At 41.8% G+C, this 22,570-nt stretch overlaps 1 protein-coding gene across 2 annotated transcripts in view; it reads right to left on the bottom strand.

Moving 5' to 3' along the window:
- Positions 1-1,699: 1,699 nt before the first annotated feature.
- The window catches only part of STS (steroid sulfatase), a 485,388-nt gene continuing 464,517 nt past the window's right edge, over positions 1,700-22,570 (bottom strand). Inside the window, exon 13 of one of the 2 annotated variants that reach the window (XR_012127519.1) lies at positions 1,700-6,052. The gene's annotated coding sequence lies outside the window, so the exon portion shown is untranslated. The remainder of the gene's footprint in view (positions 6,053-22,570) is intronic. The other variant, XR_012127521.1, reaches the window with a different exon arrangement.

The raw sequence follows: 22,570 nt of genomic DNA, 5'->3' as shown, positions 1-22,570 counted from the left end.
CTGGTTCCATTTAGATCATCTTTATCTTCCTAAACTGCCTTCTCTCCGTTGCTTTTTTTTTTTTTTAATGGACAAGATTCTGTAACTAGTGCTGTCTCAAGAAAGCAACTAATTACAGTGCTGTATATGCATAACATTTTTACATTTCCCTCTATCCTTTTTATATCTTTAATTACATTTAAGCATTTCAGGAATCTATTATGTATCGCAATCAAACCTCATCTTGTCTTACGCGTCTCTTCCTCTCTTAAATCTAGATTTCTGAAACGACTGTGCTATTTTTATGTTTAACCCCATCTTTTCTAGTTTTTTTTTTGGCAAATGAGAAGTGGCATTTCAGTGGTTTTTCTGTGAATTCCTGTGCCATCCAGTGACATGAACTGCCTGGCTAACCCCATCTATTCTCTGACAGAAAATGAGAAAGAGGGCGGTCACACAAGCCTGGGCTTTATGGACAACGGACAGAACCAAATTCTAATCCTCCCTTAATCTCCTGAACTAAAATGTGTTCATTTTAGTATCAAATGACTGTAGGACTTCCTCTGAAGTTGGTGTGGGGATTACATACGTGGGGAATGATGGCAGCTTGTTGTACCTTTCCTATAAAAATAACGTGTGTGGGCTCCTCTTCAAGCAGGAACAGCAACCACAGCAGATCCAGTTTCCTTTTCTCTCATCCTAAAATATGTATCAGTGTCTTCATAGATTTTTCAGTGGAAAATACCATCTGGACCTTTGGGGACCAAAATGCCAATCATCTTTTCCTCAACAGCAGAAACTAATTATCTGTATACACCTCATCTTGAAGTCACCTTGATATGAGAAGATGGGACAATAACTGAACTGATAAAGAAGTTTAAAATTCCTTTAAGGACAAGATGCTTTATAACCGAGGTGTTTCGGTGAGCTTGCAAAATTCTGAAGCCTTCCTTTGTTTTTAGAAAGACACATATAGACGGGAAGTAGGAGGCGCTGTCCCAGAGGGAAAGCAAACGGAATTCTCCCAGAGAACGAAGCATCTTCCACGGTGACTTCCAGAGGGAAAAGCAGCTGCCGGTCAACGAGTTACAGTCACTCGGGATAAATATAAGGCATGTTTCAAGGAGTAAAACTGAGTGTCAAGTTTAGTTAGGTGGAAAGTTTCCTAACAAAAGCCAGAAACACTAAAAGCACATTGTTTTCTCAAAAAAAAAAATCTTCAGTTTCACAAGTGTAGATTTCCACCTATGTGTGGATTGTGGTGGGTACATCGAGGTGGGTATTGGCAGTAAGTATTGAGGAAGACGTCCCTGTATCATCTCTCTCGTTTCTGCTTCTGTTCTGTAGCCCTGCATAGCTGCACCAGTATGTATTCCATCCCATGCTGTGTGCTCAAACGCAGGCAGAGGAAAGGCCAGGACTTGTATTTACGGAGGAGAACACTGCTGTAAACCGGAGCAGCATTGCACTAACAAAGACTTTTTCTGTAATGGAATTGAACAAGTCAGTAGATTTGTTTGGGTCATCTGTCTGTCAAAATTTCAGACCCAAATAATGATATTCCATAATATAATCAAGACAGCGTGCCGACAGGGAATAAACATGGAGATTTATATTACTTTTAAATTATATAAATAGTTTTGACAGGAACTAATGTGTTACAACAAAACTGGTTGTGTGTATATAACACACACACACAGAATGGAGAGTTTGACAGAGACCCATATAAGATAATGAAATTATTGATGAAATGAGAAAATTCAGTGATGCCTAAAGGAAGTCAGTGTGAAGGAGTCTTTCTGCTAACTTCAGGTGTGTGCCTCATCTCATCACTATAAACTCAAAGAAAATAAGAAAATAAAAGGCAAAATAATTAGGATGGTACCCTACTTCAACGTAGCCGTGGGACGGATGTGAGCCGGCAATGGAAATAAATAATGAGTAGAACTGAGACCGTCTGCAGTTAAGCTCTAAAACCTTGAGCTTGCAGAACTGAAATAATTGTTACCTTTTAAAAACTGGACTGTCTGAGCCCAGCATGGTGAGTTTGCAAGAAGTTCTAATACAGCTGCATGGTACAAATGGCGACCCCTCCCAATGAACCACTTTTTGGCTTGACCACCCATCACAGTGTTGCTATGTGGATAGTTTATCAGCACTTCACAAGCAAGAGACCTTTTGGCTGTTAGGCAAATATTTGAATTGTAAGCCAGAGAATCTATTAAGTGCAAATTAATAAACAATAGAAACAATACAAATTTACCAGATAATCTTATGGTTCTGGGGCTCAGGAGTCCATCAGGGGTTTGTTTCACAGGGCTAAAATGAGTATGTGAGCAAGGTGGGGGAGAACACATTCCCTTGTTTTTTCCAGTGTGCAGAAGTTGGTCACATTGTCAGGCACGTGGCCCCTTTTTCCTCTTCCAAGCCAGCAAAAGCCCACCCACTGTGTCCCACTGCTGTTACCTCACTGTAACAGGGGCTTGGCAGCTCATTTCCACATCTATGGACCCTTACGATTATATTGGTCCACCTAGATAACCTAGTATAATCCTCTTATTTTAAGGTCTGATAATTAGCAGCCTTAATTCTATCTGAAACTTTGAATCTCCTTTGCCATCTAAGATAACACTTTATGAGGTTTTGGCAATTAGGACATGGACATCTTTGTGGGAAGGGCCATTATTTTCCCTACAGTAGCACGCACGTAAGGCCTTGTAGCTCACAAATTTGAAACTGAAGTACATAGAATTTATGTGACTAGTAGTTAAGGAATAAAATTTAGAATTTATGTGATAGTGATTTTTAAAACTATGCTTTTGTCTTCTGTATATAGATCTATAAATTTGATATATATTTCCAATATCATAACAGTTGTTAAATCTGTGTGCCTTTGCACATTCTAAACTTTAAAACATTGAAATTGCATGCATTTATTTTTAAATCTTTAGAACATAAATATCAACACTTACCAATTTGCCAAGGGGAATACATAAATACACAAAATAGGACATGTCATGTTATAACAATCTAAGGACATCAGGTAGTAAAGTGGAAACCATCATTTGATCAGATGCTTGAACATCCTTTGAATAAAAATTAAGTATCAAGGTCTTAACTAAAGAATACGCATGTCATTGTGTTTTCCTGTTTAGTTCTTTTGTTTGTTTTTTTAATTTGGGCCCAACTACCTATCCAATTCCTTTAAAGATTAGTATATATTGAAATGATGACTGCATTTGGCATTTTGGTTGATGTTTTAGTTGTTTTGATCACCCTCAGAAAGGTTCTTGAGAAGTATTGTTCTCTACTTTTCATTTTTCTCTATTTTTGATAGTCTGAAATTGATTTTAAATAATTCCTAGTTTCATCTTTTCAGAAATCCACTTACAAAAATGAATTGCTCTATGTCTTTACCAAATTCATCTGCACAAAAACAAGTTTAACAAAAAAACTGTAAGAAGGAACAGAGTTTGACTTGCTCAAACATTGGATACTGAGATATGCCAAGGACAAAATTTGAAAGCATTCATCAATTAAGATAAAATGTCAATGGAGATGTTATAGTCATGAATATTTATGAGGCGAATGACAAAGCATCCTAATATATTTGAAATGTACTTACAAAAGGTAGGTTAAAATGCAAAGGTACTAAATTGTTAGGGAAGACTTTGATGCTCTTCCCTGTGTTTGACAGCATAAGTCAATAGAAATAAGTAAATGAAAATGCAGACGATATTTACAATCCAATCAATAATGTTGATTAATAGATACAAATTAAACTGAGTCCTGGAAGCAGAGAATCCTTCTGTTTTTGCAAGTGTACATATGTTGAATCTCCAAAAGGGTCATATGTTAGGTGACCAAGAATATCATACTAAAGTTTTAAAAAGAAAGTTAATTCTGAAAATATTCTTTGCCCCGAACACACACAGTTTGATAACCATATGGTAATAACAATACTCTCCTAACCACAACAGGAGCAAGAAAATCCAGGAAGTCAGCCTCCCTCACCCCAAAAAAGAGAGGAGTTTATCTCTCAGGCAGGACACGCACAGCCCATCGAAATTGGCCCCTCCACCTATTTTCTCTCATACTATCTTCACACATTTCCTTCAAAACACTGACGTGAAATATCTTTTTTTAAAAATAGATTATTTTTTAGGGCAGTTTTAAGTCCATAGTCAAGGTGAACAGAAAATACAGACTTGCCCTACATACTCTGCCCCACACGTGCATGGCCTCCTACCCCTCTAGCAACATACTGCACGAGAGTGAGACGGGGACCGTGGGCTTAGACAGAGCAGGGTGAGGGCCTCTGGAGAAAGCAAGGCAGGATATTTGCAGTCAGAGCAGTGTAACTACATGCAAGGAAACCCCCTACCAAAACTCTGTGTTAAACATTAAGCTCTAGAGTCATTCTTCAGTGAGATCAGTTAATATTACCCAGATAAAGAGTAGCACATGTTTTTATTATGCTAATCATTTGTAATCACGTGTAAGATTCACTGTAGCATGCTAAAAGGCCCAGGCCTATACACTGTCCTTCCTCCTTCAGACCTGATGAGGTGTTTTGCAAACTGGGCAACTAATTTAGCATGCAAGCCCAGCTCTAAATAACATAGTGAAAGGCAGGAAGGATTCCACCTTAAAGATAAGATTGCATTTTAACACCCAGGAAGTTTAAGAAGCAAGATTCTTAACTTAGTCTTTAGCAAACAGACAATCGCTCAGCCCACCTTGGGGGCTGGGCAGGCGGCCTTCTGATATGCTTCCAGACCAAGAAGCCTGTATCCCTGGGAGAAAAATCAAAGCAGGCAATTCCTTATGTTAAGTTAATGCTAAATATTCAGGGACCACTTAACAAGTCCACACCCCTAAGCCTTTATCTGGTTCCCAAAAATCCTCAACCGCCTATAAATCCCCTAGACAAGGCACCACCCCGGGCTCTCTTGTCCCCTCCTGGCTCACGCCAGCAGCTCTGTCTGTCCTCTCACTGTCTCTCTCAGTAAAAGTCTCCCTGGCTCTCCTACCTTGACTGTTTGCGAAGTTCATTCTTCGACTCCGCAAACAAGAACCCCGGCATCAAGAGGGGCACATTTGTTTCGACCCCCAAACCTACGAGGACATGTCATCACCCCCAAAGTCCGTACTTTACATTAGGGTTCACTTTGGGTGTTGTATATTCTATGGGTTTGCACAAATCCAATGCCATGTATCCATTGCAGTATCATAGAGATTGTTTTCCCTGCCCTAGAAATCCTCTGTGCTCCACCTGTTCATTGCCCCCACCCCCTGCAACCACTGATCCTTTTACTGTCTCCCTAGTTTTGCCTTTTCCACAATGTCACAGAGTTGCAATCATGCCATACGGGAGCCTTCTCAGATTGTCTTCTCTCACTCAGTAGAGTGCATTCCAGGACCCTCCATATATTCTGATGGCTTGATCGCTGATTCCTTTTGAGCCCCAAACAATATCCCATTGTCTGGATGCCCAACAGTTTCTTTATCCATTCACCTACCAAAGGGCATCTCGGTTGCTTCCAAGTTTTGGCACATTGAATAAAACTGCTGTAAACATCTCTGCGCGGGTGTCTGTGTGGACATAAGTTTTCACCTCCTTTGGGTAAACAAGTGCTGAATCAGACTGTGAAACTGCGTTTAGTTTTCTAAGAGACGGTCAGACTGTCTTCCCAAGTGTCCAGCACCGTTTTGCATTCTCATCAGCAATGAATGAGAGCTCCCGGGGCTCTGCTTGTCTGCAGCTGCTGGCGTTAGTGTTCGGAATCCACCATTCTGACAGTTGCGTAGCAGAATCTCACGTTTTAATCTGAATTTCCCTAGTGACGTGACAGGGAGCATCTTTTCAATACACATGTTTACCAATGGTATGTCTTCTTTGGTGAGGTGTCCAGATATTTTTACCCATTTTCAAATTGGGTTGTTTGTTTTCTTATTGTTCAGTTGTAAGATTTCTTGGTATGTTTTGGACATCAGTCTTCTATCAATCAGACGTGTCCTTTGTAAATATTTCTTCCAGTGGCTTATCTTCTCATTCTCTTGACAGTATCTTCTGCAAAACAGAAGTTTTTAATTTTAATGAATTCCAGGTTATCAACTATTTTCTTTCATAGATTGCTGTTATATCTAAAATATCAGCAAAACTCAGATCTTCTAGATTTTTCTCTTATCATCTAGGAAGTTTATAGTTTTTCATTTTCCATTTATGTCTGTGATGCGTTTGAGTTAATTTTTAAAGGGTATAAGATCTGTGTCTAGATTCATTTTTATTTTTACATGGGGAACATCCAGTTAGTTGTTCCATCACCGTTGCTGAAAAGACAGTCTTTTTCCCCATTGTATTTCCTTTGCTCTTTGGTCAAAGACCAGTTGTGACTACTTGTGTGGGTCTGTTTCTCAGCATCCAATTCCACTCTGTTCATCCCTTTGTCTGTTATTTTCCCAATACCACACTATTTTGATGATGAATTATCATTCTTTGTATTCACATACGTCCTTATATTTTGGCTACTTCCCCAATCTTCCCTGTCTTGTTGAGCAATGCATTAATAAGTAAAGACATTTAAACAAATGAATTGGTTAAGTGGGGTTAAAGAGGAAAATAAAGTATCAGTGATACTCATTCATCCCATTTAGAAGCATATGTGACTGGAACATGATAGGCAAGCAGCACAGTGGCAATTGCTGGTGCTGTGACCACAAATGCCTGAATAGTGAAGCATGCAGGACGTGCTCAAAGGTGTCCTTCAAGGCAAGTTCATACTCGGCAAAGTTCCCACATTAAGCAAACAAATGCAAGACCAGAAATATATTCACTCGTTCGATGGAATTAGTCCCAAAAAAGAAAAGTAAACAAAACTGAGAACCAGCACAGTGGGTTAAATCCAGATGCAAATGGGAACCAATGAGTTATGAAAAAAGTGAAGCTACATAAGGAAAAAATAATTGGCAAATTAACAGAAACATGGTAGTTGAAGATGTGACCTACTTTTTCTGCTCGACAGATTAAAAGGTAAAACAGACAAGGAAAATAGGAATAATTAAATAATAAGGTAATTAGTTGCTATATATGAAACTGGCTCCGGGTCTAGTTCTTAAATAACTAGTTTTTCACAGTTTAATTTATCTAATAACAAATCATTGAAAACCAGGTCTTCTAAGGCAGTTTATTGCTTTTGATTATAGTCAATTTATTAAATTTCCCAAAATCACTTTAAAGGCAGAGTCATCTTAAATATAGTATATGAATTTGAGGTAATTTGAATTAGGAATCTGAATTAATTTCCTATTAATTCTTTCTCAACCACAGAATATAAAAAAATGATTTCACTGACCATTTTCTTAGAATTAATAGTTGCAGATGCACAGAAGTCGTTACTTTAGAGACTAATTCTCTCAAAGAATCTGGTTGCAAAAGGCTATATCCGCAGAACACTCAGTCATCAGAATTGGTTTCCCACAAGAATGGTAAGGGTAGTTTTAAAGAATGCTGATGCTTGCATCTCACCCCCAAAATATTCTTAAGGAATTGATCTTGAGCGAGGCCTGGGCATCCAGATTTTTTTAAAAAATCTTCCTGCTTGACTCCACTGTGCAAATTCACAAACAACTAGCTTACAAATCAGGTAGAGATCTTGGTCAAGTGCAGACTCCGCTCCCCTCAGTGCAGGAGAGGTTGCTGATGACTCAGTAACCCCCACGTCATTTGATGTCACTGGCCCACAGCCCCCACTGCGTGGCAGGGGTCTGAGCATCCTGCCTCCTCTCTCCTCACATGTCCAGCACTCAGTGCCTTCTCTCCATCCTTGATCTCCGTCATGACTGTTGTCCTGTTTCCCTGGGAAGGTGCAAAGCATCAGGAGAGATCCCACAAGCTTGCCTTCCAGTCTACCCACCTGCCTGCCTTCAGGCGCCACCTTCCAGGCTTCCCTCTGTGACGTCCACCCGTCCACGCAGCCATCCCTCTTCATCACTCCCAGGTAGTCCCGAGGACCCAGGTCACTCCGATCAGCAGTTAGAAAGAAAGAGAAAAAAAAAAAGGCTGGAAAAAATGTCTTCTGATCTTCATTTCCTCTTTCGGGTACTGCCCCAGGGTTTTCTCCTGACAGCAAAACATCTTGGAAAAAGCTGGTTTATTTTGACATCTTCCAATTTCTGCCTCCCATTTTTCTTTTAAACAAGGCATTCTTGGCACCTTGCCTGTAAAAATGGGCTTTGGGGAGGTCACCAGGAATGTCCACGCTGCTGCCTGCAATGCCTCGCTCGGTCCTCGGCTCGGCGTACCTGCTGGCATCCTGGGACATGATCCCTAACCCCCCGCCGGGGAAGCTTGGGCACCTGGGCCCCTCGCTCTCCTGTCTGTACCCCCCTCCCTCGCCAGCTGTTTCTCCCAGGCTCCTTGGTATTTCCCATGTCTACGCAGCTTTTCAGTCCTCTGTGGTCCAGCATCAGTCTGTGCATGCTTCTCTTTTCTTATCTACACGTCTACATGCCCTCCGCCCGGGGTCTCCTCTAGTCCAGTGGTTTGAAAGCCCACCTCTCTGCTGATAACGTTTCTAATGCCCAGTTTGTATCTCCCCCCCCTACCGGCCCTGAAAGCTGGATTGATGCATTCAAGTATCGCTTGATAGTTCTCCATGGATGCCTTGGGCTTATCTCATTTTTTTACCCCCAGCTTTATTGAGATGTAATTGACACGTAACTTTGAGTAAATTTAAGGTGCATAATGTGATAGGACACACTTAAGTATTGTGAGATGATTGCCATGGTACGGTGAGTTCACACCTCCACCACCTCACATGATTATCTTCTCATTTCCATGGTGAGAACATTCAAGATCTCCTCTCCTAGCGACTTCCAGGTGTGTAACACAGTACTGTCGGTCACAGTCCCCGCGCTGTGCATCGGGTCCCCAGGACTTCCTAATCCGATAACTGGAAGTTTGTACCCTTTGACCCACTTGTGCCCATTTCCCCCACCCCCAGCCCCTAGCAGCTGCGTTTCCATTCTGTCTCTGTGAGTGTGGCTTCTTCGTTCCGCGTACAAGTGAGATCCTGAGGGATTTGTCTTCCTGTGTCTGACTTGTGTCACTTAGCGTAATGCCCCCCAGGTCCATCCGTGTTGTCACACGTGGCTTATTCAGCCGTGAGAGAGAAGGAAATCCTCATCTCGGCTTTAGCATGCCACATTCTGCAGTCCCCACGAATCTCCTGCAGTGCGCCCCTCCCCCACAAAAAAAAAAAAAAAAAAACAGGACTAAGGAAGGATCTCTGCTTCTTTGACCTCTTCTTCGAAGCCTGCATCCACCATTTCAGGCAGCTTCCCAGGTCAGCCGAGCCTGTCACTTCTTCCAGTCTTCTGCTACCCTGTCTTGGCCCCCGTCATTGTTCTCTGGGGGCGTAGAAGGCACGTGCCAGCCGGATCCAAGTGCAGACCCTCCCTGTGGTACACGGCTACTGCCACGGCAGGGAGACAGACACAGGACAGATGATGCCAGCCCCGGCTCCAACCTTCCAGGAGGTCACCGCCTCTCTGCCAGGAAACATCCATGTCCTTACAATTCTGCAAGGCCCGATATGACCCTCTTCTATGATTTTTATGACTCTCCTCCACCTCTCATTCCGTCATTCCCAGGGGCCACATAAGCCCCTTTGTGGTCCTGCACACATCACTCCCCCTCCGAAGGCCTGGACAGTGCCTGCTCCTGCCCAGAAGCTCTTCCTCGGGTGGCCACCTGGCTTGCTTCTCCCTGCCTTCCAGCTGGTCTGTAGTGTGACCTCCACCGGCTGGCAAAGTAGGCAGTAATATTTTCCACCAAGTATTTCTCAATATTTTTAATTCATATTAAGGAAACAGAAAACTATGATTGGCAATATTAAGTACCTCTTTTTTAAATGAGGCGACATGTATTTTGCTAGACAGTAAGACAAAAACTTTGCGGAACAGTGCTCACATCTGGAGATTTTGTTAAAATGCAAATTCAGATTCAGTCCCTCTGGAGAAAGAACCAAGGATTTGCATTTCTAAGAGGCTTCCAGGTGATGGTCCTGGCAGCTGGTCTGTGGACCACAATTTGAATAGAGTGTCTTCAAAGGTTTTTTTTTTTAAGCCTTTAGAACTATAAATATTGAAATGTAAAAAGAAGAAAAATAAATCATGTGTTCTCTCTACTCCTGATTTATCACCAGTAACTTGTTGGAATATTTGTATTTTCTTCATCTTCATGGAGATTGCATTTTTCTTCCCTGATATAAAAAAATTATGAAGCATATTGTATACAAGCAGTGTGATGGCTGCTAGTATATAAAAGTATAAAGACTCAGCCCCTCTGGGCAGTGAGTTTACATGGATGTGAATGAAAGAGGTAGATAGAAGGTTAATGATTCAGTTTCAGTTGCTGATATGGTGACAAGCACAAAACTCTGCATAAACATGTAGCCTTTTTTTTTTTTTAGCAAATACTATATGCTCAACATTCCCTTCCACACATTGAAAACCAGGAGTTTAACATTAGCTCCAGATCAACTCAAAGAACCTTGCACACAGTTTCCCTGCAATATCCAGAAACGACTTCTATCATTGATATTTCATCTGCATAATGTGTAATTATATGTTGAAGACAGTTAAAGTGTAAAACATCAGTGCTATCTAAAGAAAAGTGTTTCAGGAATTCAATCTGAGTGAACACACACACACATCTTGTAGTATGCTGTTTCATCTCTATTATAGAAACAATTTTGTTCTGCCGATAGACACAATTACTTCAGCTATGACACCCATCTCATTAAAATGGTATTAAATTTTACCATAAAATTGGATGTTTTGGGAATTGATAAAAGAGCCCGTTTATTGCTGTTTTCATAAAAACAGACTTTTTTTTTAATGAACAGTGACTTACTTGTGCTGCTGTAGGTTTGTGTTTTATGTTTTGTGCAGAAGTAGTGACCAGGCTCATCTCCCATATAGAAGAGGACTGACTTACACTCTCCTTACACTACGTGTGGGCTGGTCATCCATCCATTAACGTCTTCACTAATTCTCATCCTGGGTATGTTCACTGACTGCTCTTCTGCTAAGTGTCTGCTACTGCGCTAGGCTGACCTTGGGAACAGAACAATGGTTAAGCCGGTCTCTACCTTTGACAATCTTTGTTCAGAAAGGACACGGAGATAGGTAAGCATTCATTCCTCAGCAGAAGGGCAAAAGGAAATACAGTTTGATGGGCAGAGGAGGCCATGCGGATGCACCAGACTAATGTGCAGGGCATCTTGGTTTTAATAGGTCTTGAATAATTAAAACTTTAAAAATGCATTCTTAGCTTCTCATGCTTTTGCAGTGAGTAAAGGAATTTACTATTAGAAGGTGCAGAGTATGAAAAAGTCTGGAGGCAGTTTCAACATGGCCAAGGTGGAGAGAGTGAGAGAGGATGGAAAAAATGGGAACGTGAGAAAGACTAAGGCCATATTTGGAGAGATTTTGTTCTCCCAAAGGGGAACTTTAGATAGAACAAGGGGACACAGCTTTGCCCATGGCACCCACATGATGCAAATTAAACTGTGACATTTACGTAGAACATTGCATGCGTTCCTTCAGCAGTCTAAAACAAACTGGAGTTTGGTGCCTACTTCACAGAAAAAGCCAGAGAAAAACACCATTAGATGTTGCCCCAAAGTGATCACACCCATCTGTGAGCCATTTATAAAATGTGGTTTGGTTTGGGTGTTTATGGCAAAAAAAAAAAAACCAGGAGCTGGAAATTGAGGGGTTTCCGGAAAGCAAAATTTCTCAACCTTTTTATTTTGTAAAATTATTTAACTTAAGCATGTATTTAATTAAACTATCTTGCACTACAATGAAAACCAGCAGCCCTTGGAGTCACTCTTCCCTATCTCTACAACTCCAGAGCTATGCATTTTTAACAACTTGAGCTGTGTCTTCAGGTATTTACTTCCTATTTTCTATGTAGCAAGGATGTGCTGTTTTTGAATTTTTTCGTTTTGTAGATTATCCACCCATTATTTATTGATTTGTCTCTTACCACTTCTCATTAAACACTTTTCTTCTCCTACTCCCCAGCTCCATATAAGAGTCCCAAGTTTTGGCTAAGTCAGTATACTTTATGTTATTAAAGCTGCATACCTTATTCACGGCCAAACCGCATACACAATGATTACATTCTCATGTTGCACAGCTCTTTGGCTTTCCTTGGAGTTAGTCATTGCCTTTTATTTGCTTTCCTAATTTTTATTTAGCTATTATTGACTTATCACTAACCTCTACCACAGAAACATACATCTGTTCTCAAAAATATTCAAACAAATCTGTGTCGCTTGAACAGGTTGCCTCCAGGCATGCTATGTAGCTTCTCTATACGATTTCTCTTCCCCCTTTCTCTTGGCATTTCTTTGGCTTCTCTTGGCATTCCTATGTCTTTACCCTCATTTTTCTTTCTCTTTTAGCAAAACTTACTCTTTAATACTTTCCTGTGAAGAGGTACATTTTTGAGAGTTTGAATGTCTGCAAATATTTGTATTTTCTACTCATACTTGATTATTTTGCTTGACATGGGATTTTAGATGGGGAATAATTTTCCCACGGGATTTTGAAGGCAATGCAAAGTTCCGAATCAACATGATGATTATTTTTATATTGAGGTAGAGTTCCTTGACCTCGAAAATTATGAATTAAGTCAAGTTCTTTATTCAGAATTCTTAATTCTCCAGTCCTTCCCTCAGCTGTTCACCAACTGCTAACGGCCAGAATTCTTCTCCCGAGAAATTGACCAACCCTGGGAAAAATAACTTCAGGTTGTGTTGCAGGTGGTTCCCCATGAAAGATTACAGTCTCTATGGAGTCATTCTATCGTGAAGTCCATCAATGGAAAACAGAAGCCACCAGCTGACATTTCAATGTGTTGCTTTCAACATGGATTGCACAGTCCAGGATGACTGGATAGCTAGCCCAAGTAGTAACATGATATACAGACCAATTCAAACAAAAAAGAAGATAAACACAGAACTAAGGGGAGAGGGACAATTATCCTTAAGAAAACATACCTCTATTTCTTGTTTTTCAAAGTTGGATGCTTTGGGCCTTAAGTTTTAGCTTTTCTTCTTTATAAATATGACAGAGCTAAGTGAACGTTATGTATAAAATATTTAAGTATGATGTGTTTATGTTCATGGACAAAACTGAGGAATATCTAGTAAGACAAACTCAGCACAGAGATAAGATGCATTGTATTATCAAATGCGACTCTGAAATCCTACCCTGGACCAAATTGTAATACTAATTCAACACAGGGAAAGCAAGCTCTGGGGTCATCAACACCACTCACATTCTTTCTTGTCTCATTAGGACACTCTCTGACCCTCATTTACCATAGGAGGTCTATAAATGATTCCTGTGGGAACATCCTGTGTACAGGAGGGAGCCACTTCTCTCTGAAAGATCCCCTTTTACACTCAGAGAGTTACATGGCTTATGTACTTGACAGAAAGCCATTTTCCGGGGCACCATATCCCTACATCAGTAAATAATACTCGCCATGCCAGTTACATTCTGTTAAAAGTGGACCATACATATGATTCCCCTACCAGGAATTGGCGTTACGGTGTTTGCCAAGAGCTGACATTGATCAGCTCACAGCAGGAGGGGCCCTGGTCCCCTCTCTTTTTCTCAGTGTCCCCAGTAAAGAGAAAATGGATTCCTGGGCTACCAGTAAGCCTTTCTTTCCCAAGGTGATAAGATTGTGACATTCAATTTTTTTCACAACTATTTTTATTTATTTAAAAAAGTTTTCAAACACTGAACAATACGGAGAATGCGCCAAGACTTGAATATTCAGATATCTTTGAAGACATTAGGTGAGCTGCTGTCAACATTTTCAGGCGTGCACGTGAAAGCGATAGATGAAGTGTGCTGTGGGCTACTTAGCAAGGAGAACGCACTTGTCTAGTACAAAAATGATTGCACAAAATGGGAGCTCTATCTGGACATATCCCATTTCTTTGTTCATCACTATTGTGGAAAGGTCTAGAAACACGGTCCATATTCCCTTCAAACTAACTTCTGATTCGGGGTAAGCCTATCTATCATCTCAACGGTTGTTATAATTCTTTTTCAGCTATTACCCTATCCTTAGAAAATTAATTCCCCAAACATAGTCCGCCTATATTTCAGGTTGTGATACGTACAGAGAGTTCTTGTTTGGATAAACCAGATGAAGCCCACTGGGACAGCCTCATGCATTGAATTTCTCATGCATAGTTTTCTCACAAACAGTAACTCTTTTGCAGTCAAACTGAATGTGGGGCCAATGAATCACCAGACTTCTGACCTAGGAAAAGTTGTGTAAATCAATGGTACTCTCTAAATAATATATGAGGCTGGATATCCAATATGTTTCACATTGAGGTCTGGGAGGAGAAGGCTTTGGGTTAGACAGAGTAGAGATTAATGAGATTGTGTATGTATCCTGCTCTGTGGGTAAATAACTCAATATTTGCCAGGAAGTCATTGATGGAAAACAGTAGAGCCTGCAATTCAAGCATTAGATATTTTGAGATCATACTCGACAGAAATTAATTAAGTGCTACGATGTCTATGATTAAATAAGTCTTTTGGGGAAACTAGAAAACTCACTAAAAAAGTTAATAGAAGAAGGAAATGAATTCTAAACAACAGTGGCAGAAACGAGAGACTACGTTGTAAGCACAGTGTGTTGAAGGCATGGTAAGGACAGCCCTGCATACTTTGTATTTCCCAGGTCCTTGTGTCATCCCATCAGTGTTTGTTGGGGAATGATACTTGGGTCCTCAAAAGAGAGCAGTTAGTCAAAGGAACGTCCAAGGCTGGTGGACAAGGGTCTTGGAAGAGGGAAGTGGGAGGAGGCTTAGGCAGAGAGAAGGACAGAGTACTGGGAAAAGGGTGGTGAGCAAGGGCGATGCTGCTCCTGTCCCCTTTGGGATGCCAGGCACATGGGAGATACAGACACATTTTAAAAAGTTATAGGGAAAGGAATGTAGCCATGGAATTCTAATTCCTTCATAGTCATGCTTTATATATGTGCAATTGCCCGAAATTCATAGGTGGAAATCTAGCCCCCATGTGATGGTGTGAGGAGGTGGGACATTTGAGAGGGGATAGGATCACAAGGATGGGGCCCCCATGAATGGGATCAGTGCCCTTAAGAAGACACCCCGGGGAGAGGACTCCATGAGAAGAACTGTGAAGCAGGAAGTCAGATCTTGCCAGGTCAGATTTGGTCAACAGACCAAGCTGACCTTGGACTTCCAGCTTCCAGTACTATGACAGATGAATGTCTGCTGTTTATAAGCCACGCAGGGTCTGGAATTCTGGTATAGCAGCCCAATAGCCTGGGACAGTGGGCTTGGGCTTCTGATGGGTGAGGATACAGAAGTTTAGACCTTGGGTTTAGTTCAGGTTCCAAATGGACTTATATTCTATCCACTTCTAAATCCATATTGGATGAGACAAGCACAAATTCCAGAAAATGAAGCTACATTGGTTCGTTCCCCCAGTATTAACCCTGAACTAAAATGTATTTCTATTTTTGTAGGATTTATTTCTTAATCTATGTAAGTTAATGAGCACCATCTAAAAGATAGATACAGACAGAGAGGACCCCAATGAAAAGCAGTTGGAAAACACAGGAAGAGAATGGATTTAGCCAAAAGTTGGCAGTTAACCTAGTTAGAATCTGGTTCAACAGTGAAAGGGAAAATGCCAAATTAAAAATAATTAACAAACCTGGGGTAATGAGTTAACCACATAACTCAATGCATAGAACTCAGATTAAACATGTTGTGCTGGTAGAGTCGGGAGAAGCATCAGAAATGAAACGAAATGGCAAAATATAATAACGCAGGCGCCAAACGATAGAAGGTCAGCTCTAAGGATTTTTATATTGGTTTGTAGAGGAAAGTCTAGTAGAAAGGCCCATTATTAGATTCAACTTTTTTTCACAATCTTTTGAATCCTGTCTTGCACCACAGGATATTTTCATTTAAAATTGTTTACAAAATATTCATTGATCTGTTATTTGTGTGTCTTATATTAAGTCCTTGGCTATCTGACCTGCTTGAGTTTGGAGGCAACAGTGATAATTTGGAAACTGGATATGAGAACTCCATGGCAGAATTATTATGTAATTACCCCTTGTGATTTAAAACAAGTTAGTCCATAGTCTAGATAATATGACTGTTAATATGAGCCAGCTAATATCTATTGAATGACATATGCAGAAATAATATTAGATCTATTTATAAACCTATTTGTATAAGACATTGGAAGAGAATTTATTTACCTAGAGAATCAATAATGAAGCCAAACAAAGACAATGTGGGATGCTCATACAATAAAAACCCGATAAAGCAATTACAAAATACATCTTCGTGTTTTGTTATCTTTAAACCTTACAGATGGTACAGTCGATATGAGTATTGTAAGAGCATTACAATTGCATATGATCGATTAAAAGCAGAAATTCACATTGGCTATCATTTTCACATTCCAACCTGCAGGTGAATCTACCTTAAAGACGTTCACCTACAGTCTAATGATACATTAATGTTGATTCAAAATTCCTGAGCATTAATGGAAACTTTGATCCTTTAATGAATGCAAACGCAGGATGTTAGCAGGAGCTCTAAGATGATATATTTAATTTATTCCTAAAATATATAATACCGCTTGCTGTGACTTTTCCAGCTGGAGTAATTGGTTGCAATTAAAATAATGAGATCTTCCCAATAATGATACTTGTAATACAAATGCAGACTGATACGTAATTTGTAATTCCTATATCATTTTTATGTGGATACATTTCTTCCTAATTATCATAATCTTTTGAGCTAATAGGAATACATTTTGTCATGTGGATTATATTCTAGGAGAATTATTTTTCAACGTAGCTAATTTGAAAACCAGTTGGCTGGACATAAAAAAACAGTGTAAACTTATAATCTGGAAATAACTTTGAAACACTTGTGGTGTCACAGAGCTGAATACATGCTTGCTCTGTGGCCATGCATTCCCACTCCTGGGTAGATATCTAGTTAAGTGGTATGTGTTCACTAAAAGGCAGGTGGAAGAATGGTTATACTGCCACCCTATAGTATTTTTAAGCCACAGACTTTTGAGAATAAAATTAAGTCCTTGGCTGTCTGACCTGCTTGAATTTGGAGATGACAGTGATAATTTGGAAACTGGATATGAGAAATGCATAGCAGAATTATTGTGTAATTACTACTTGTGATTTAAAACGAGGTCATATCCTAGATGATATGATAGTTACTATGAGCCAGCTAATATTTATTGAATGCCATGGGCAACAGTAAATTTATTAAGTGCCTGTGTGAAAATTGCTCTAAGTATATTGACGCATATGAACTCCTTTAATCCTGAAAACAACTATAGGAAATATTACTTTGCCCTTTGTAAAGATGGAGAAAATGAGGCGTAAAAAGACCACTTGTCCAAAGTCAAATAAATAGTAACTAATATTATGAAGAAAATAAATCAGAAAAGCATAATGGAGTCCGATCAATGACTTCATTCTGTAGGATCCAGGCTGTCTCTTTTGGAGGGGGATATATACACTGAAACCTGGGCATCGGGAAGGATGCGGACATACAAACACCCTGGGGAAGATCATTCCATGCTGAGGACGCGGCGAGCGAAGGGGCTGTAGGCAGGAATTTGCTTAGTGTGTTTGAGGACCCAAAAACCGAACCCAGGCAGCTGAGCTGAAACATGGTGGTTGAGGCAGGTGACAGGGGACAAGCGGGGACAGGGAAGTAGATGCATGGCTTTTTAGGCTAAGCTAGGAGTCCTGCTTGCATTTTTAAATGTGCTTGGAAATTCTGGGGGTGGAGGGGAGGTTTGAGCAAGCAGGATGATTTACAACCCAAAATGTGGAACTTTGGGTCACTAGTTACTGGACTGTGTAAGAGCATGAGCTGTGCTGGGTGGTGACGAGAAGTTTCTTGCATCAGCAAAGACGAGGGCTGAGGCAGCCTGGAGAACAGCGGCAGCAGTAGAAACGAGGAAAACTGGACAGATTTGCAGTGTCACTTACAACTAGAATTAACAGGCTTAAGGACAGAGTCTAGTCATGGCTGTGGGCAGAGAGCAAGAAGGGAAACAGAAGGTGTCACTCTGGGTGCCCGTGCTGGTTACTGGAAAGGAGAACCCGGGAGGAGAGCCCTGCAGCTTCTGTGGCATGGTGAACCGGTCGCTTTGTTCCAGAGTTATTCGTGTTGAGTTGCCTTGTAGGCTTCCAAACGTACATACCAGTTTGGTAGCTGGATTTAGGGTTTGGGGAAAAGGGCAGACAGAGCTGGAGACAAGAATTTAAGGGTCCTCATGCTACGAATGCTACACAGGACCATGGGAATAGGTGCCATTGCCCCTGGAGACAGAACAGCAGGAGGAAACCTGGGATAAAGTCCTGGGAAGCCCCCCCCCCCCCTGCATAGTTAAACAGCAGGGGTGGTGGAGAAGATGAGAAAAATCGTGTAAGCGTGTGCTATCACTGGACATAGAGAAAATGTGTTCGCAGCAGAAATGACATAATGAAGAAAAGGATTAAAGCAAGCACCACAGCTAAAGAATTTTAAGGGCTTTTAAAATAATTCCCAATTTTACTTAACAGCAATCAAAACAGAAACCTTAAAATATCTGCAAGTCTCTATTTTGTGTGCTTGTGTGTATGTGAAAGAAGAGTCTCAGCTCTTTAGAAAACTTCTGAAGACAATCCTTATCATGCAGCATGAGTTTAATGTTCCTGACAGTTGGGCCCAAGAAAGATCTAAGTTGAGAAATGTGAATCTTTTCGTCTCTTGAGCCGGCAGGAAGAGACCAAGAGCAGTGTGTCTGCAGGGTCACTATGGCCGTCTCTACACCTTCCAAGTTCATCTCTCTTCAGCGCACTCCCAAAGCGGTACCTGAAAACAGACGGTCCCCCATTACCTGATTCACTGATGTTTTGTTAATTTAGGTTTCCCAAGTGACCGGCTCCAATGCATGCCCGATGGCAGCTCAGCCAGCCGGCAGACCTCACAGAGGTGTCAGAACACCGCCTGCCTGGCTCTTAATGCCTTTGCTGAAGTATAATCAAGCTCACCTAAGTTTCCTACGAGATACCACCTTGGAATAAGGATGTTGTATTTATTAGAATTTGTTCATGAAAAAGCAGGGTTCTTTGGGGGCACATGTAAGCTACAGATTTAACAATTTGTATTTTCTTAGGACGTGTCCAAAGAAAGCATTGCTGTTCTCCCCCAGGGCCAGAGTAATTTCTGGGGAGGACATAGGCAAAGCTCGTGCCATCTCTTTGTAGGATGGACGTCTTTGGAGCAGTCCTCACTTGCTTCTGAATGCACCCACTGCCTAGTCTAAATTGAGGCAGGCTGGTATTATCCTCCATGGCTAAGTTATGTTGTGACACTTCTATGCCTCGATGCTAAATAGTGGGGACTTGCTGGGGGGCAGCAGCCAGGGTGGACCGATGGACTCGCTTAAGAGGAAGCCTCTCAGCCCCTAGTCTGGATTCTTGGGTGGACGCCATATCCTGCCTTCTATTGCCGAAACCTAGGGCAGAATCTCCCATCTGCTCCCCAGTCTCCAGGGCCGCGTCAATCACAAAATACCCCTGCCACCACCGTGTCCTGCGCGGGGCGGCGCTTCTCATTCCTCGGCATGCGTGGCTCCAAGACACCCTGCTTCTCACAAAACTTGGTGTTTGAGCTTTGTCCTATACTTCTGAGCAGCAAGTTGGCATAGTATTTTATTCTATTTTAGAAACGCTGACAGGCAGGAGAAATCAGCAAGGTGTGCTTAGGATTTGGGGAGACGAGAAGGTCACATCCTATGACCTGGCAGCTGTGTTGACCGCAGTCCGTTTCTGAGTCGCCCATGAATACCTCAGGACTGTCCGTCCCTTCTGAGCCATTCAGTGCGCTTGTCCTTCCGTGACCAACCTTCACCCATCCCCAGTGTTTGGGAATGTGGTTTGTGCACCGACTTATCTTTACTTCACTGTCATTTTTCTTGATAAATACAGTGTGTCACTGATCCACGCAACAGTGTATCACGTAGACGTCTCCCCTTTACTGAGGCATCTAGAAAACACACACAGTCCGCTGCGGGATGCCCACAGATGGGTTGGTCACTGAGGCTGTCTTATGTCTTAGCATCGTGCCCTATAGGACTTCTGGACACCCCCAGACGCTGGACATTCTCAGGGACCTGAGGCATGAGAAGCCTCAACAAAAGGCAGTCCCGCTCATCCATCTGATGTCTGCGTCTGCCGACAAATAGGCAAATGAGGGAGCTTCCAGATGAAGCCAAAGCACCAAATACATGCACAGAATGAATGAGCACACAGTCCATCAGAACCCGAGGACTCCGGTGCTCCCAGGAGCTCATACTCACTAGCCTCAGAAGCTTGGCTGTGAGGTTAGTTCGACATTGGTTGAGAGAGAAGCCCAACAGAGACTCCTTGGTCTAATATTCTCTTTTGCTTCTAAGAGAAAACATATACATTTCTTTGTAGAAACATAGCCCTTCCTTCCCCTGCACCCACTGCCACCCCACACACTAAAATTCTGGGAATGTTTTATCATGTGGGCTTTTATGAGGGCCAGTAGGTGGTATGTACAATAACTCACTTACAAAACTACAGAAACTCTACTCACCTAAGCACATGGCTGATATACTGTCTGGAGAAGACAGGCATGAGGCATCACATTCGCTCTCAATGAACACATTCTTGAAGGTCCCGGAAGGGCGTGTCTGTAATATCTGCATAAACCGTCAGCCCCACACAAACTTAGGCATGAGCTTCTCTCAAACTTCAATAATCCCAAGTGAAGCCTTTGCTTTTTGTCCTGTCTCCAGGCATTTCTATCTCACCGGAAACAATATTCCCTTCGTCACAATAGCCCCCGATGGGGCTGCTGTTCTCAGCGCTTCCTCTCTCTGGTATTTCAAGAAGTTTGCCGGGAACAAGAGTTATAGAGTAGGCGTGGAGTGCCTCTTTTTGTTTATATCCCCGGCTGAGAGGCTCCATATGAAGAGTCAGGTGGGTGACTCACCTTGACAACTGCCTACGATTGTCAGGGTGTTTCTCTCCTTCCTCAGAGGCCACCCTTCCTTCTTCAATGTGATTTTCTCTGTCCATGCCAGAGGATCAGCGACAGCCACCCCAAAACCTCCCCTCTCTCTGAATGCAGAACGCAATCAGAACAATGCTCATCCCCGTCATCTGAAAAATCGTTTCTGGTCCCTTCAGGAGCGTAGCAGTACTTCCTTGTCCTTTTTTAGATACATGGAAAGTAAAAACCAAACTGGAAATGATTCACGCGTCCTGCTCCATTTCGGCGAGGCCACAGGAGCCCAGGCAGCATTACCTTCAACAACAGGGACAGAAACGTCCTTATGCAAAGCACATCCTACTCGCTGGAATAGACCAAACTCTAGAAACGTTGGCAAGTTGCCTTCTGGGGAGAACTGATTAAAAAAAAAAAAAAAAAAAAGGCAAAACTGCTGCAAATCTATGCCCCCAAACTAGGCAATAAGAAATTACTTTGCAGGAGTTGAATGCAAAAAAGAGAATACTATAAAATGTGGAACTGGAACTCACAAATGGGAATAAAAGCTGGGACTTGAGCCCCTTCATGAAGTGAGATGGTAAATGGGTATATAATTACTCAGAAATAAAAGGGTGGGGGTGCAGTGTTAACATGTCACATGCTAGGCAGCCAGTCTCTGCAAGCAGAGCATGAAAATCACCCTCACAACACGGAAGAGACAGCCACAGGGCTGTGTTACATGGTGGTCCGTTCATATAGGCACAGGGGGACTGGTTGTGTTCAAGGAAGAGAGACACCACCCTATTTGGCCATGCTAGTACAATTATTACATAGGAATTTTCAATGACATTCAGCCTTTAAATAACATGTTTTTTTTAAAAACCCAAAGCAAGAAGCACTTTCAGTGAAAAGCACAGTATGAAACATTCCCAAGGTAGGTTTTCCCTTTGAATATCCCCCCTGCTTTATCCGAGTCAATGGTGGCCTAACAGGAATCACCTTTCAAGAGGGCTGGGGGTCATGGCGATTCAGGTTGGAACTCTTAGTCCTAAGGCTGGCAGTGGTTTAAGACTGGGCTGTATAAAGAGCTCAGTTACTTCCATTTTATTTTATACTTCTTTAGGAAGAGCATTGCCCTAAATACTCTGCTCCCACCCTGTACCCATCCTAGGGCGAGTTTCCTTCTGCGTCATGTAAACGTGCTACGAGCATGGCTTTATGCCCTGTCTGCTTAGAACATTCCTGCAGGAGGGCCTGTCATTCTGCTTCTCTGAAAATGGCCCTCCACGCCCTCCAGCCCACTTCTGCTCAAGCCACCAGAATGATCTGATGCAGTTACATATCGGTTGCTTTAGCGGAGCGCTGTGCATCCAGACTTGAATGAAACCCCTTCTCCCCATGGCACTTAGCTCCAGGAGCTGGCATCTTTCTGCTTCTCTGAGCCCAGCCCCCCC

Source organism: Manis javanica, chromosome X (assembly GCF_040802235.1).
Source record: "Manis javanica isolate MJ-LG chromosome X, MJ_LKY, whole genome shotgun sequence".
NCBI classification, from domain to species: domain Eukaryota; kingdom Metazoa; phylum Chordata; class Mammalia; order Pholidota; family Manidae; genus Manis; species Manis javanica.
This window is presented reverse-complemented; position numbering and strand designations above follow the sequence as displayed.